The sequence below is a fragment of the Camelus bactrianus genome, chromosome 1 (genome assembly GCF_048773025.1).
Source record: "Camelus bactrianus isolate YW-2024 breed Bactrian camel chromosome 1, ASM4877302v1, whole genome shotgun sequence".
Taxonomy (NCBI): Eukaryota; Metazoa; Chordata; class Mammalia; order Artiodactyla; family Camelidae; genus Camelus; species Camelus bactrianus.
The window spans coordinates 68240573-68254696 of NC_133539.1; the positions used below are offsets into that span (position 1 = coordinate 68240573).

General features: G+C 43.4%; 1 protein-coding gene across 10 annotated transcripts in view; it reads right to left on the bottom strand.

The window, feature by feature from the left end:
• The window catches only part of LPP (LIM domain containing preferred translocation partner in lipoma), a 629538-nt gene that overhangs the window by 608792 nt on the left and 6622 nt on the right, over positions 1–14124 (bottom strand). Inside the window, exon 1 of one of the 10 annotated variants that reach the window (XM_074366099.1) lies at positions 13504–13522. The exons of the other annotated variants lie outside the window; for them this stretch is intronic. The gene's annotated coding sequence lies outside the window, so the exon portion shown is untranslated. Of the gene's footprint in view, positions 1–13503; positions 13523–14124 lie in introns of those variants that run through there. 10 annotated transcript variants of the gene reach the window in all.

Here is a 14124-nt window from a genome sequence, read left to right on the forward strand (position 1 = left end):
TCTCGGGGTTAAGGGGCTCTCCAATGTATCTGCAATGTTGTATTTCATTAAAAGTGTCTGAAGAAGTTACGGGAAAATGTTATTATGTACTAAATCTGGATGGTGGAAAATCTGGATTTCTGTTATCATCTCTTATATACTTGAAATATTTTTAAATTAAAAAGAAAAATAATTACTGCAGCGAATGTATAATTGTCAGTAGGGAGAAGTGTCACAATGATAGTAGATGACACAAAACAGCAGGCTGCACCAGGAACAAGACCACGAGTGGCCCTCACCAGAGCACCAGCTACGAAAAAACGAGCCATGAAGGAGAGCAAGCCAGCATCAGTGCTGGAACAGTCTGAAAGCAAAACTGCCGGGTGGGGTTCAACTCTATGATCTAGAGAAAGTTAATGTGAATAAAACTCCAAAAATATAAAGTCCATCTTTTCATGCCTTTGGGGGGAAAAAAAAACTGGAAGACTTATCCCTAAGGGAAGTTTGTAAGGGACAGCCATATACCTGGGTGCCTTTGGAAGCCCAGAGATCTCCCTTCACTGCCAAGCCAGCTGACGGAACGAGAGAGCATTTGCTTTACACAACCATGACACATGCAAATGAAACAAAACATTTCTTGCTTAGTCCTGCTGTGTCAAAGAAAAAAAAAAAAAAAAAAACTCCAGATAAACCTTACAAGTATGAAAACATATCCCAAAGAATTCTCTATTCTCTGTGCAGACTATTGACAAATGGACTATTCATTGCTGTAACCCTGAAACAGGGTGTGCAAGTCTACTGTGGAGTGAATGAATGAATGAATGAATGGGCACCCTCTCAGTGCTGGTAGTGGAGTGACCTAGAGATGAACAAGTTAAAATCCTAGTCTAAGGAAACCAAGTTTGAGTGTAGTATAGATGATCCATCCATCATCCTGTCCATCATCCATCCATCCATCCATGTTTTTATCCAACCATTCATGCATCTGACCATCCACTCAACAAGTATATGCTATATGTCTGCCAAATTCCAGACAGAAATGAATGCACTGAAGAAGTTAAAGACCCAAATAATCCAAACACATGGATAACCACAAGAGAAGGTAAACGGCGCTCAGTGCCCTGCACGCAGTCCAGATAGAGAGCCATGGGAGATCATAAGAGGAAGGGATTGTTCCCTGTTTAGGGCAAAGGGTGGAAATCAAGGCCTGCTTCATGGAGGAGGTGCTGGACCTTGAAGATGAATTTGGATTCAAACAGGTGATGACGGCAGAGAGCAGCAATCCAGACTGAGAAAATGCTGCGACAAAGGCAAGGCTGAGGAAAAGAATAGAGGTTAAGTTCCAAAAGTCAGCTGGTCCCATTCAACACAACCATAAATGGCAGGATAAGAAGGATATACGTGGAGACAGTAAAAAGATCAGTGGGTGCCAAGTGTTGGGGTGGGAGGTAGGTATGAACAGGCCGATGACAGAATTTTTAGGGCAGTGAAATACTCTGTATGACATAATGATGGATACATGTCATTAGACATTTGTCCAAACCCAGAGAAAGTACAACACTGAGAGTGAGCGCTTATACAAACTCCGGACTTCGGATGATAATGATGTGTCAAGGCAGGGTTCATCATCAATTGTAACAAAGGTACCACTCCGGTGGGAGCTGCTGATAATGGAGGAGGCTGTGCACATGTGAGAGCAAGGGGTGTATGGGAAATCTCTGTCCTTTCCCTTCAGTTTTGCTGTGAACATAAAACTACTGTGAAAAATGAGGTCCTTAAAATTTTTTTAAATGTTTTAAGGATATACAGAGGATTGTGCCACTGCCTTCACTGCCCTCAGCTTCTTCTCCACCCAGCCCCCCACGGGAGATGGCCTCCCTCCATGTCTCCTGGCACTGAGCACAGCGCTGCACACCTGCTCGCCTCCTCCCACTTCCCGGCTCCCAGGCCATCTCCACCGCCACATCCGTGTCTTCCTCCTGGGTACCAGCGCCTGCCGCAGGCTTAACTGTACTTACTATGCCATGTCGTTACACTACTGTTTTCTGTAATTTATAAAACACATACTGCCCACGAGTTTGTATTTTTAATTCCTGTAAGAAGTTTTGGGATCCAATTTGTGTGAAAGTCAAACTGCAACATAATGTAGTATTGTATGATAAAAGCCTCCAAGAATAAACGCAGACAGTATATCTGCTTATCAGAAACTCAAACACTCAAACAGATTTCCTTATGAATGACTTTTCTTGTTTTGCATCAAAGTGTTCCCATCTTCCTGAAATAAGTTCTAAGGATAAAGTTTCTTAATTTTGAAGGCTTCTTTTTTCACATATTGAAAACCTGCTACATTTCGGGCTATGCTAAAAGCAAGTACCTTGGGTCACTTAACTTTCACAAGGTAAATACTTGTACTGTGAAGTATCACTGACCACTGAACCCACTTTACAGGGAAGGAAACTGAGGCGTATAGTGGAAGAGCCTGGATTGAAAGTTGACAGTTGCTCAAGCATCCATCCCACAACAGGGACAAGATCAGGGCATTTCCACAATCCTTTTTTCACCTTCTCTGGGCTGCCACCTTCATCCAACATCATCACTCTCCATTTGGGAGCCTCAGTCTCCTCCCTGGAAACAAGGAAGCTGGATAATGGTGGTATTTAAGCCCTGCTTTGCCAGAGCCCCTTCAAACAGAAAAAGCAGGGAAGATGGGTCCCATCCTACCCCATTTCATCCACTCACAGCCGCTCCAGTTTATTCGTTCAGCATTACAGGTTGTAACAGTCTTTTCTACAAGAATCCTTCCCTAGCTAATTTTAAAAAAGAAAAGAAAAGAAAAGAAAGTTTTAGTCACCCTAGGCTACAGAGATATCAATTAAATGCAATGTGGGCTGGGCTGCATCCTGCAAAAGAAAGAGGACATGAATGGAAAAACTGGTGAAATCTAAACAGAGTCTGGAGTTGAGGTAACAGTGATGTACCACTGTCAGTTTCTTTGTCTTGACAAATGTACCACAGTCATGTAAGATGTCAAAATGAGATAAACGGAGTGAGGGGCATATGGAAATTCTCTGTACAATATTTACAACTATTCTGTAAACCTGAAACTGTTCCAAAATGAGAAGTTTATTTTAAAAGACAAAAAAAAAAAAAACCCTCCAAAAAAAAACTAACATCTTTTCCAAATCACAATTTTCTGACTTTATAAATATAACCCACAGTAACAGTAGCTAATATTTCATGAGTGTTTAGCATGTGGCAAGTTCTATTTTAAGGGCTTGTTATGTATTAACTCACTTAATCCTCACAACAAGGAGACAGGTCCGTTTCTTATTCTCTCTATGGATGAGGCAAAAACCTGAAGAGACTGAGTAACAAGTCGAGGTGGTAATGGTGCAGCCTGGCAGAGCCAGGATGCAGTCTAGCTCGAGCCCAGCGCTACACAGATCAAAGCTTTCAAAATATTCCTGGATTTTTCAAGGAAGCATATGTAACTGGGAAAACCCAAAAAACTAATCACAAAGACCGAGGTGAGGATTATTTTTTAATACAAAGAAGAAGACGACAAAGGACTTGCAAGGTAAATTCCTAACTTTGGAAGATCTTCCCTGGAGTGGAACGAAACCTCACTGCCGTTACTAACGGCATTTCCACGTGTGAAGGACGTCTCTGGGCTTGTGCTGTGTCCCTGACACGCCATTCTTTTACTTATTGTTTTTTCTTTATTAAAGTATAGTCAGTTTACAGTGTGTTACCTTCTGATGTACAGCATAGTGATTCTTTACACACATATACATACATATTCCTGTTCATATTCTTTTTCATTATACGCCATTAGAAGGTATTGAATATAGTTCCCTGTGCTATACAGTAAGACCTTGTTTATCTATTTTATATACAGTAGTTAGTATCTGCAAATCCTGAACTCCTAATTTATCCCTCCACGCCTCCCCTTTCTTCCCTGGTAATCCTAAATTTGTTTTCTATGTCTGTGAGTCCCTGACACACCACTCTTGATGATTTGCACCACCAGCACATGTTATGGCTTCTGGTCTCCCCCTTCACAAAAGTGTCTGTCCAGGTAGATGGTGAAATGAAACAGGTAGGTCTGCAAAACAAGCTTAAGCTTTCCAAGTGATTAGTTTTCCTAGAGGCTTAAGAATCCACGCCAAGAACCTAACAGTGCATTACTCAGTTCTAGAGAGCAAAAAACCTTCTTCTCCAATTTATAATTTTCCTCACTGGCTGTGGTTTCCACCAAGTGTCAAAGAGAAGTCAGAAAACTTCTCACTTCCAAGGTGGGCTCCCAGAGGGAAGGGAAATGGCTGAGTGGTAGAGCATGCTTAGCATGCATGAAGTCCTCGGTTCAATCCCCAGTACCTCCATTAAAAGAAAAAAAAGATACAGGGTGGCCTCCCGAAGGCCAAGACTTGGTCTCAGTCACTGAAGAGAATCCATTTGAGAAATGGTTCTGAAGAACAGACAGTCTCCTCCTGGGAAGAGACAGAGAGGGAGCTATCCAGGGGGGAACGGGGAGGGACATTTACAGCAGGGAGCGTGTTGGCAAAGAACAGACAAGCTTGAGTGGCAGAGCAGAAGGAGATAGGACGAAAAAGTCACAGGTGATACAAGGAAAATGAGCCCAGTGGGAGGCGGGCGCAGGAGAACCCTGCCCCCTCCGTGTGCAGACGCAGAGCTCTGCTCAATGCCCACCTGCTCGTACTGCGGGGCTCAAAGATACACATCCGATCAAACAACCCAGACTGACCCCTGCATATGCTGACTCAGCAGATGTTAACACAACACGTTTAGCTGAAAGGACCCTACGAGGACCCCTAACCTACACCTAACATTTCACAGATGGAGAAACTGAGGCTCCAACAGGGAAAAACTCATGCCCGGAAATAGAACCCAGATCCTCCCACTCCTATGTGCTCCTTTCTGGACAGCTGTGGTTAACAAGGAGGGCCCTGAAAGACGCCAGCCTGAGGGCAAATCCCCCCTGGTATGCCGGACCAGGCTTGTAGCACGTTCCATCTGCTGGTTGCTACTGGAGAGGAAAAAGTGGCAGCACTATTTTAAGTGAAGTAAATGACTTGTCAGGAAGAATGTAAAGGGTAGCTTGCCTCAGATGGAAAGGATGATACAGATGGATAAGAATGAAAAATGCAGACACAGGTGACTCATCAGAATAAGGGGGCACTGGGATGAAGGCAAGGTGGAGAAAGCGGGCTGTGATGGGTAAGACCCACCAGAAAGAAGCCGTCCCCCAATGGGGCGGAGGCTCACTCTTCACAAGGCAGGGGGGCTCTCCCAGGTACAGCGTTGGGATGCTGCCCCACAGAAGTGATCACTTCTGCAGACGGGCAGTCCCTCAGCTGGAACAAGGCCGAAAGCAGAGAGTTCTGCACCAAGAAAGTCTGCCACTTCTTACTTCTCCAGATTTAAGCTATCACAAAAATTGGTCTAAGTTGTGTCCATGTGTTGGAGTGTTTCAACCAAATCAGTCATGCCAGAATTTCACGGCTGTTCTGTCTGTTCCCGATGACTCTTCGACCATCCTCCAGTCCTCTCCGCTTATAGAAGTCGTGTGTCTCTCAAGAGCCCAGCTCTCCTCCGTGAGGGAAGTCTGCCTGGATTTCACCCCTTCAACCCAAGCCAGAAATCCCTATGTCTCAAATCACCCACTTTTCCCACACATCTTTCCCACGGAGTAGAACTTCCAACCCTGTACGTGTTATGAGGGTGCTTGCCTGCATTCCCCTCCTAGGCTTAAACGCTGAGACAGGATCTGTGGCCCACAGTGACTTTTCCCAAAGCACGTTGAAACGCTAAGCCCAAGAAATGTCCTGATGGCGAGGAGGCAGGGAAGAAAAGGTTGGTGATGCAGAGATTCTGGGAGCAAACCTCTTAGGAGGTCAGACTGCACATTAATTTCCTCAAGACTTGGAAAAATCCCACAGTAAAGATACCCATTTACTTTTGTTTAACCTGCCTAGACTTTTACAAACCTTCTTGACTACAAGACCTTTCTCATAGAACACTAAGGGACTCAGTGCTCTACAGCAGCGCCTTACGCAGGATTTCTCCTAGTGCACCTCTCATACCTCTCGGGTGTCTTCCTTAACAGCAAGGACCTCGTCCAAATCATCATGGTATCCCTGAGACCCAGCAGAGTGCCTTACAAACTGGGGGCAAAAAATATGCGTTAAATGAATGCACTAAATCCAATCCTCTCATTTCTAAGATAAGAAAATAAAACCAACTGTGTCAACATGACCTCCTCTATATCTTCCTAAGTGTTTCAAAGAATGTCTTACACAGAAAATGTGCTCAGTAATAATTCTTAAAGAATGGAATGGGATACAATGGGATGGAATGGAACAGAAAAATTTCTCAGCTACGCTCCAAGCCAGAAGTTCCCATAACACAATGGACTCGTACCTCTTCCCCTCCTCCTCCTCCACCCAAGTTGGGTGTCAACCAGAGAAAATGAAGATGAGAAATGAGAAGAGGAAAGCCATGGGAAAACCAAAGTCCCTTTGGGGTGGGAGGTGGGGAAATGGTGTTTGCAAATTGATGGGGATAAACAAGACCTGTCTGTATCTAATTTAGACTTAATAAGATAGTTTGCTGAATGTTAATTAAATACTCAGTGGTTATTACCAACTGTGGTGATTAACTTAATTTTGAATTAAATAAGCAATAAATGCTTAACTGAAGTTCTATTAAATTTTACCCAGCAAGTGAGGAATATGAGGCTCTTAATTGACTTTAAACAAGATAGTTATGGCAAGTTAGTTGAATTTTTATTACCTGAAGATAACTGCCTTATTAAAACGGAACTATTTTATTTGATAGAGAAATGTGTCATCTGTTCTTCCCATCTACCAAAAACATGTCCACAAAGCTTCATATCTGGTCTAAACGGCTTAGATGGTGTAATTTTGTTTTCTAGTCCTATTTTAATAATCAGTTCATTCATTTAAGAATGAATGTAAATGGTAGAGGCAAAGAGGTCCAGGAAGGAGTTACAAATGAGATTGAAGAACCAAGGGATCATATTTTCTAAACCAAAAATCAGGACTCTGCTTTCTCCATGTAGATACAGGTTGGAGATGTTGTTTAGATATCACAACTCTGCAACTTCCAGGATGTTTCCATGGTTTAAAAGGCTACAGATAAAAACATATGAAATCACAATTACTATTCAAATAAATGGCTGGCTCTGCTACTGAACAAACTGAATGACTTTGGCAATTAACCTCTTTCTTCTAGATCTCAGCCACCCCATATATTAAACATATTAAATGAGGAGTAAGATCACTGACTTTATTCATTTATTTTTTTCTTTGTAATATGCATAGCCCCTGGAAGTGCCTGGCACATAGTAGGTGCTCAGTTAACACTGACTGAATGAATGAAGGAATATATATAAACTCAAGTTTATGCAACTCAAAACTGAACATGTTTATCCCGTGCATACAAAGCTTCCCCAGCCCAGACCAGTTTTAAATATTGCCATGTGACATTTCACACAAAGGGAAACACAAACTCTAAATCACTACATGGGAAATTTTTTTAGTGATTAAAGGAATGTAAATTGAAACAATAATGAAATATGATTTCCTACATATTTACTTAGCAAAGACAAATGCAAGTTGTAAAAGTAAATCCTGGGGAAGATGTGGAGTAACAAAGTAGATTCACACACTGCTAATGACTCTGCAATTAGAATAGTCTTTCTGGAGGCTGAATAGTAACTGGTATGAAAAGTAATAGAGCTATTCAGTATTTTGTGCCTACGATTCTCCTTTGAAAGAACTTAGAACTTACTTCACCAGCTGATAAACATTTATTTAAGGTCTACCTGCTATGCCATACTCTACGGGGAAATACAAGGGAAAAGATCTTGGTGGTCTTATCATCTGGTGTGTGACAGAGAGCAAAATAAGACATGCAGCAGGCTTCAATACCTTCCTACAATGACCACAGAATACTTTCCACAACCACATTACATGGAAGGCAATATTATCCCCTTTCACAGATGAGGAATTGGAGGTTTAGAGAGGCTAAGTAATCAGTTCAAGTTACATGACTATGAAGAGGCAGTGTCTGGTGCAACCACTATGGAAAACATGTATGGAAAACAGTACGGAGATTCCTTAAAAAACTAAAAATAGACTTACCGTGTGTTCCAGCAATCCCACTCTTGGGCATATATCCAGAGAAGACTCTAATTTGAAAAGATACATGCACCCCAATGTTCACAGCAGCACTATTTACAGTAGTCAAGACATGAAAGCAACCTAGATGTACATCGAAAGATGGTTGGATAAAGAAGCTGTGGTATATTTATAGAATGGAATACTACTCAGCCATAAAAAAGAATGAAATAATGTCACCTGTAGCAATATGGATGGATCAAGAGATTATCATATTAAGTGAAGTCAGATAAAGATAAATATCATATGATATCACTTATATGTGGAATCTAAAAAAAATAGCACAAGTGAACTTATTTATAAAACAGAAACAACAGAAATAGACTCACAGACACAGAAAACAAACTTATGGTTACCAAAAGGGAAGGGGAGAGGGATGAATTAGGAGTTTGGGATTTGCAGGTACTAACTACTATATATGAAATAAATAAAAAACAAGATCCTACTGTATAGCACAGGGAACTACATTCAATAGCTTGTAATAACCCATGATGAAAAAGAATACATATGTATAACTGAATCACTATGCTGTACACCAGAAACTAATGCAACATTATAAATCAACCATACTTCAATTAAAAAAAAAAAGAAGCAGTGCCATGATTTGAACCCAAAACTGTCTTGACTCCTCAGCCATATATGCATTTTCTACTACATCCCCGAGGAGATAAGATACACAGTCACATAACCACATAACACAAGGGATAAAATGGTAACCACTGTCAGGGAAAGTGGAAGTGCCAAAGAAATTATTGTCCTCAGAAAATAATTTAGTAGGAAGTAAAAGCTATTTGTCCACTAATGTTTAGGCTGCATGTTTAACATACTTAATTGCATTTAATTTCTTTTAAAACTGAAAACTATCCAAGTGCCCACATAGGTAATGTGGAAAGCAGGATTTGTCCATTTCAACAACTCCTTAGTTATGTAAAAGATAAATCTAAAGCCCAGGCAAAAAAAAAAAAAAAGAGCTTTTCTTATAATAATACTAAGTGGAAGGAAACACTGCACACATACAAAGAAGTGGACATGCACTTGATCAGGGTTATGGTCTCCTAAGAGATTAGAGAGCAGAATTCAGGTAAAAGAGTTTTGGTGGGAGTCTTTTTTGATGTGTGTTTTTTTTTTAATGAAGTTGAGTAAATGTATTCTAAATGAGTTCTTTCTCATTGTCTTTTGATTAATGTTTAAAGGAGCTCAATTAGGCTTTTCTATTACTAAAGCTTCTCTTAAAACTCAAGTTGTCATTTATTACCTCATTCACATTATTCATTTGTATGTTCATTCAACAAACATTTGTTAAATTCTCATCACATATCAGGATCCACAATGGATTTAAGGATATGAATATGAACAAAAGCTAGAGCCTGTCCCAGGAATCTGCACAGGCTGGGACTAGGAGGACTTTGAAACTGTGCTAATAGAAAACGCAAGTTGAAGGCATGGTTCAGCATCCAGCTAGCTTGGGCCCTGGGCAAGTCACTTCATTCATCTCAGCCCAATGTTCCTGATCAGTAAAAACTGGACGAGAATAATAACTACTCACAGAGCTCTTGTGAGGATTTACCTGTAACTGGTAGGAAAACACATGACTAACTGTAAAGCACTATAAAAATGGTGACTGGTTTAAAAGCGTCATAACTACATATATGGAATTCCATAACTATATGGTTGATCAGGATCATTCAGGCTGGCCTAGGCCACAAAGATCTCCCCGGTATTAACTCACTGGCACCGTCGCTACTCTGCATGAGCTATAGCCACCATTCTTAGCACCTGATCACTCATTTTTAACTCTTTCTGACTTTTGTCCAACTTGACTAAAATGACCCTGAGGAGCCACATGGATAGAAGAATCTCAGGGAAGACTGTTGGATAGGAAGGGAGGGAGGGAGGGAGGGAGGGAGGAAGGGAGGAAGGAAGGGATAAAAAAGAGGGTAAAAAGACCTCAAAGACATTCTAGACCAAGTCTTTGACCAGTGCCTGAATTTTCACTATAACATTCCCACCAGCCACTGCTTGAATATCTCCAATGATTAGAGATTCAATAACTCTCGGCCAATTCCACTCAGAATTAAGAGATTCCATGAAATTCTTAAAAGATACAAAGTAACGGAGATTATCCTCTTGTCAAACAGCAATTTCAACAACTAAGCACTTGTCACCCTTCTAAAGACACTGGGCAGAGGATGGATCACCTCGGGATATGCTGGACCTGGAGCTGTGGACTGTGTGTTCTCAGGGCCTGGGTTTCCTCTTGTTTAAATGAGGAGATTGGGTGACCTCTATTCTACCTGTGAACTGTCCGTCCTATCCATCTCCTCAGCTCAAATTCAGCTTCCACTTACTTTGTGGCTGGACGATTGCAGGACATCTCACCATCTCCAGTCCCCACCCCCTCCAATCCACCCAGCACTTTCCTAAGGCTCAGATCCAACCACCTCACTTCCCTAGCTGATGCCCCTTTCAGAGCACAGTCTCACCTCCTCAGTCAGGATTCAAGACCTTTCTCAATCTCAGCCCCAACCCCCCTGGCTCCCTCAGCTCCACAGCCTCTCTAGTCTGCGGTCTGTCCCCAGTGACTCCATTTTTCCAAGGCCCCAAGCACTTCCTCACCTCCATGTCCCTGTTCATGTTATTTCCTTTGTTCAGTTACTCCCTTCTCCTCTAGCCCACCAGACAAATCCCCACTCATCCTACCGGGTCCAATCAAATGACAGTCTTCTTACCTGCAAAGTTTCCCCCAGGTCCCTGGAGTTAGTCACTGTTCAATTAGAGTCACCAGGCATTTTTGGCACATAAATACTTTTACATACTCTCTTGATTATTTAAATGACCTCTGGAGGCAGAGATCACACAGCAGTCATGTTTCCATCCCCTAAACCCAGACTAGAGTTTCAGTCAGTCATTCACTGGTACACCTAGCACCTGGTGTCATGTGAATGAAGACACAAATGTATCAAACCAGTGGACAGATGTAGCCTTAGGGCCTGTCCAACTGTCATTACTAGAACACTCATAGTCTACAAGTGAAGCTAGTGTAGCCAAGAAGAGAACTCCCGGTTGAAAACGACCAGACTACTGGAAAGCTGACCCGCCTTTCACCTCATTCTAAGAAAATGTGCCGCTCATTCTCTAGGTCACTGCAGAGTTTGCTTTTCCCATGAGTCAGGGCACACACCCCGCCCTCTGGGTAGCAACTCCCCAGTGCAGTTCCTGAAAATGATTCCTTTTCATACCAAACAAAACAGAAGCTCAGGTGCCAATTAAGATTTTTTTTTCTTCCTGGGAACTAAACAAGAATCATCTTCTTTGGAAACTCAGTAGGAAGAGTAAATACAGGTTAGTCTAGTGACCTTTTTGGCACAGTACCTGGCACCACACGGGGCTTCCACAGTTACAGTTTGAGATCTTTATCAAGATGGGCAATATGAAAAAGAATGTATGTATGTATGTATGTGCATGACTGGGACATTGTGCTGTACCAGAGATTGACACATTGTAACTGACTGTACTTCAGTAAAAAAAAAAAAAAAAAGATGGGCCACTGAATGGAAAATAATAGATTTAAAAACCCAGCTAAAATACCCATCCTGGACGAAGCCGTTCTGTCCTTCAGTATGTAACCCAAGGCCCAGCCCTTGCATCAAGCTCGTGCGCACGTTCCAGGGGACTCACACACTCCGTAAGTCCTCCGCCTGTACCGCTCCTGAGGCACCATCTTACATTCTAAAGGGTATTAACAGCCCTAATGAACTCTAACTGCTGACAAGCTAGACATCCTCAAACTGTACCTTGATAAAAGTAGTCCACTGAACAGATATTTCTTGAGCACTTAGCATCTCCTCAAACAAAAACAATGGATATTTGCTGATTCTCCTGCAGGCCTGGCCTTGTGCGTATCACTTTTACTTACACATGAGGTGTCCCGCAATACTGATGAGTAGGGGGACTCAGAACACCTCTGAGAAGGAAAGGGGACATTGTTAATACTACACCAGGACACAGGCATAAACCAGGGAGGGCTGTCCTGGGCAAATCCGAGTCTGGTTCCTCGACCTCTGAAGCAAGAACTGTTGCCACAGCCATTTTTACAGACAAGGAAACAGGCTGACATTAAGGGCAGAATTCCCTTAACACCCAAAAAGCAGTTTCCTAAAAATGCCAGGGAACTCGCACTACATCCACCCACGGCCATCTTCTCCGCGTGGGGCAGGTACCTCTGCCTCTTGAAGCCGTCTGCTGTGAGCCGCTGAGCTGCTGGCTGGTGGCCTGAGTGACTAAGGAGTGCTGACAACTGCTATGGTGGGAAAAGTGCTTATCCTGGGGGTGGAATGAGGCCAACACACACTTCTCAAAGGTCAGTGAAATAACCCTGGCCTTTCCTGATCCTCCTGCTGACCTGCCCCAGGAAAGGTCCCCATTCAAGTTTCTGAGGAAGGCCTGGACCCACCCCTCCACATCAGCTTCCCATGTGAACTTCAGGGGGCTGTCATGTGAGGCCAGGACAGAAGCCGTCACTGCAGTAGAAGCAAAACACAAACACACACAAACAAAACCCGGGAGAGGGGGGCAGTCACAACGGAAGGAGGGACACTGCACAGCCATTCACTGGTGACAGCCCACCTCTCTGCACTGCCTGGAAATGCCTGCAAACATCTGCGGCACTCAGCCCACTTGGCAGAGTGACTATTCTCAACAATGGTGCCCTCGTGAATCAGATGTCTAACAATGAGGAAGTCGGGAAATCAATCGCCCTGACCACCCCAGGGAGCACCCTCCATTAAGCAGCAGAGCTAAGACTTGAACTTGGGGCTGCCTGGGTCTACATCACGCAATTTTTTCCAGTAGGACACGGTGCCATGCCTGTGGTCCAGACAACGTGCTAGGCACCTTGAATTGGCCACACAGACCCACCACACAGCCACGTGACACACCTGATGACCCTTTACAAAGCATCCTCATGGAAATGTCTGGTTCTCACAAACACATGGGGCTAGAGCATATGATCTCTATATGAAGGTAAACTGAGACTCAGGAATATTCTGGATTGCTTCAGATCACAGGGCTAGTGGGTGACTCAATCCCAGGTCTGTTTTCTTACACCAAAAACCAAGCTGGTGATGGTACTGCTGAAATGATAACATCTGACATCCAGACCCTCAACGCCCTAGGGTCTTCACCCTGAAGTCCCAGACACAGGCAGCTAATGCTACTAATTAGCACACCATGCAGTAAGAACAGTTTCTCACCTGCGTAGAGGGCTTGCTAAGGACTTTCCCATCAGTTATCTCCTGCTCACCTGCAGAAGAGAAGGAAGGGGCAGGGCAGGCACGTTGGAGCCGGGAATCTGATTCTCACTCCGCCACTTCAGGCTGAGCACCCCACGGGAACTCTGTCCCACACTCTGCGAGACAAGGACGATCCTGCCGACCCATCTCTTGGATGGCAGTTGGGAGCTAAGTAATAAAAACGACTGTAAAAACGTGCTGTGAAGGCTGTGAAATGCTAAAGGGTCCTGTGAGACGGGTTGTGAAGGGCAGGTTTAAGACGGAAAAGAAAAACAGCAGGATCTACCCCATGATCTAACACTGGCAGCCTGCAAGCATGTAGGCAAGCACAGATAAGTAAACAGAAAGGGAAATGGGGGTGGGGGCTGTCACAGACAAGAAACCTTGAAGTCATCGAGTCAGAAGCTTGGTTCTTGCAAACATGCGACAGGTATAAATGGCTATAAGACCCCTAACCACATGCTCACTCGCACTGAACCTTCTTAATCATTTTGTTGCAAAGTGCAAAGCACAAGGTTCAAGCCCAGTAACAGTGATCTCCAAGTTCCATCCCCTCCCAAATTCTCCCAAGCAAAGCCCCCCGGGGAGGGGGTGGGGTGGCGGTGGGGTGGGGAAGGAATGCGCAGGCTAGG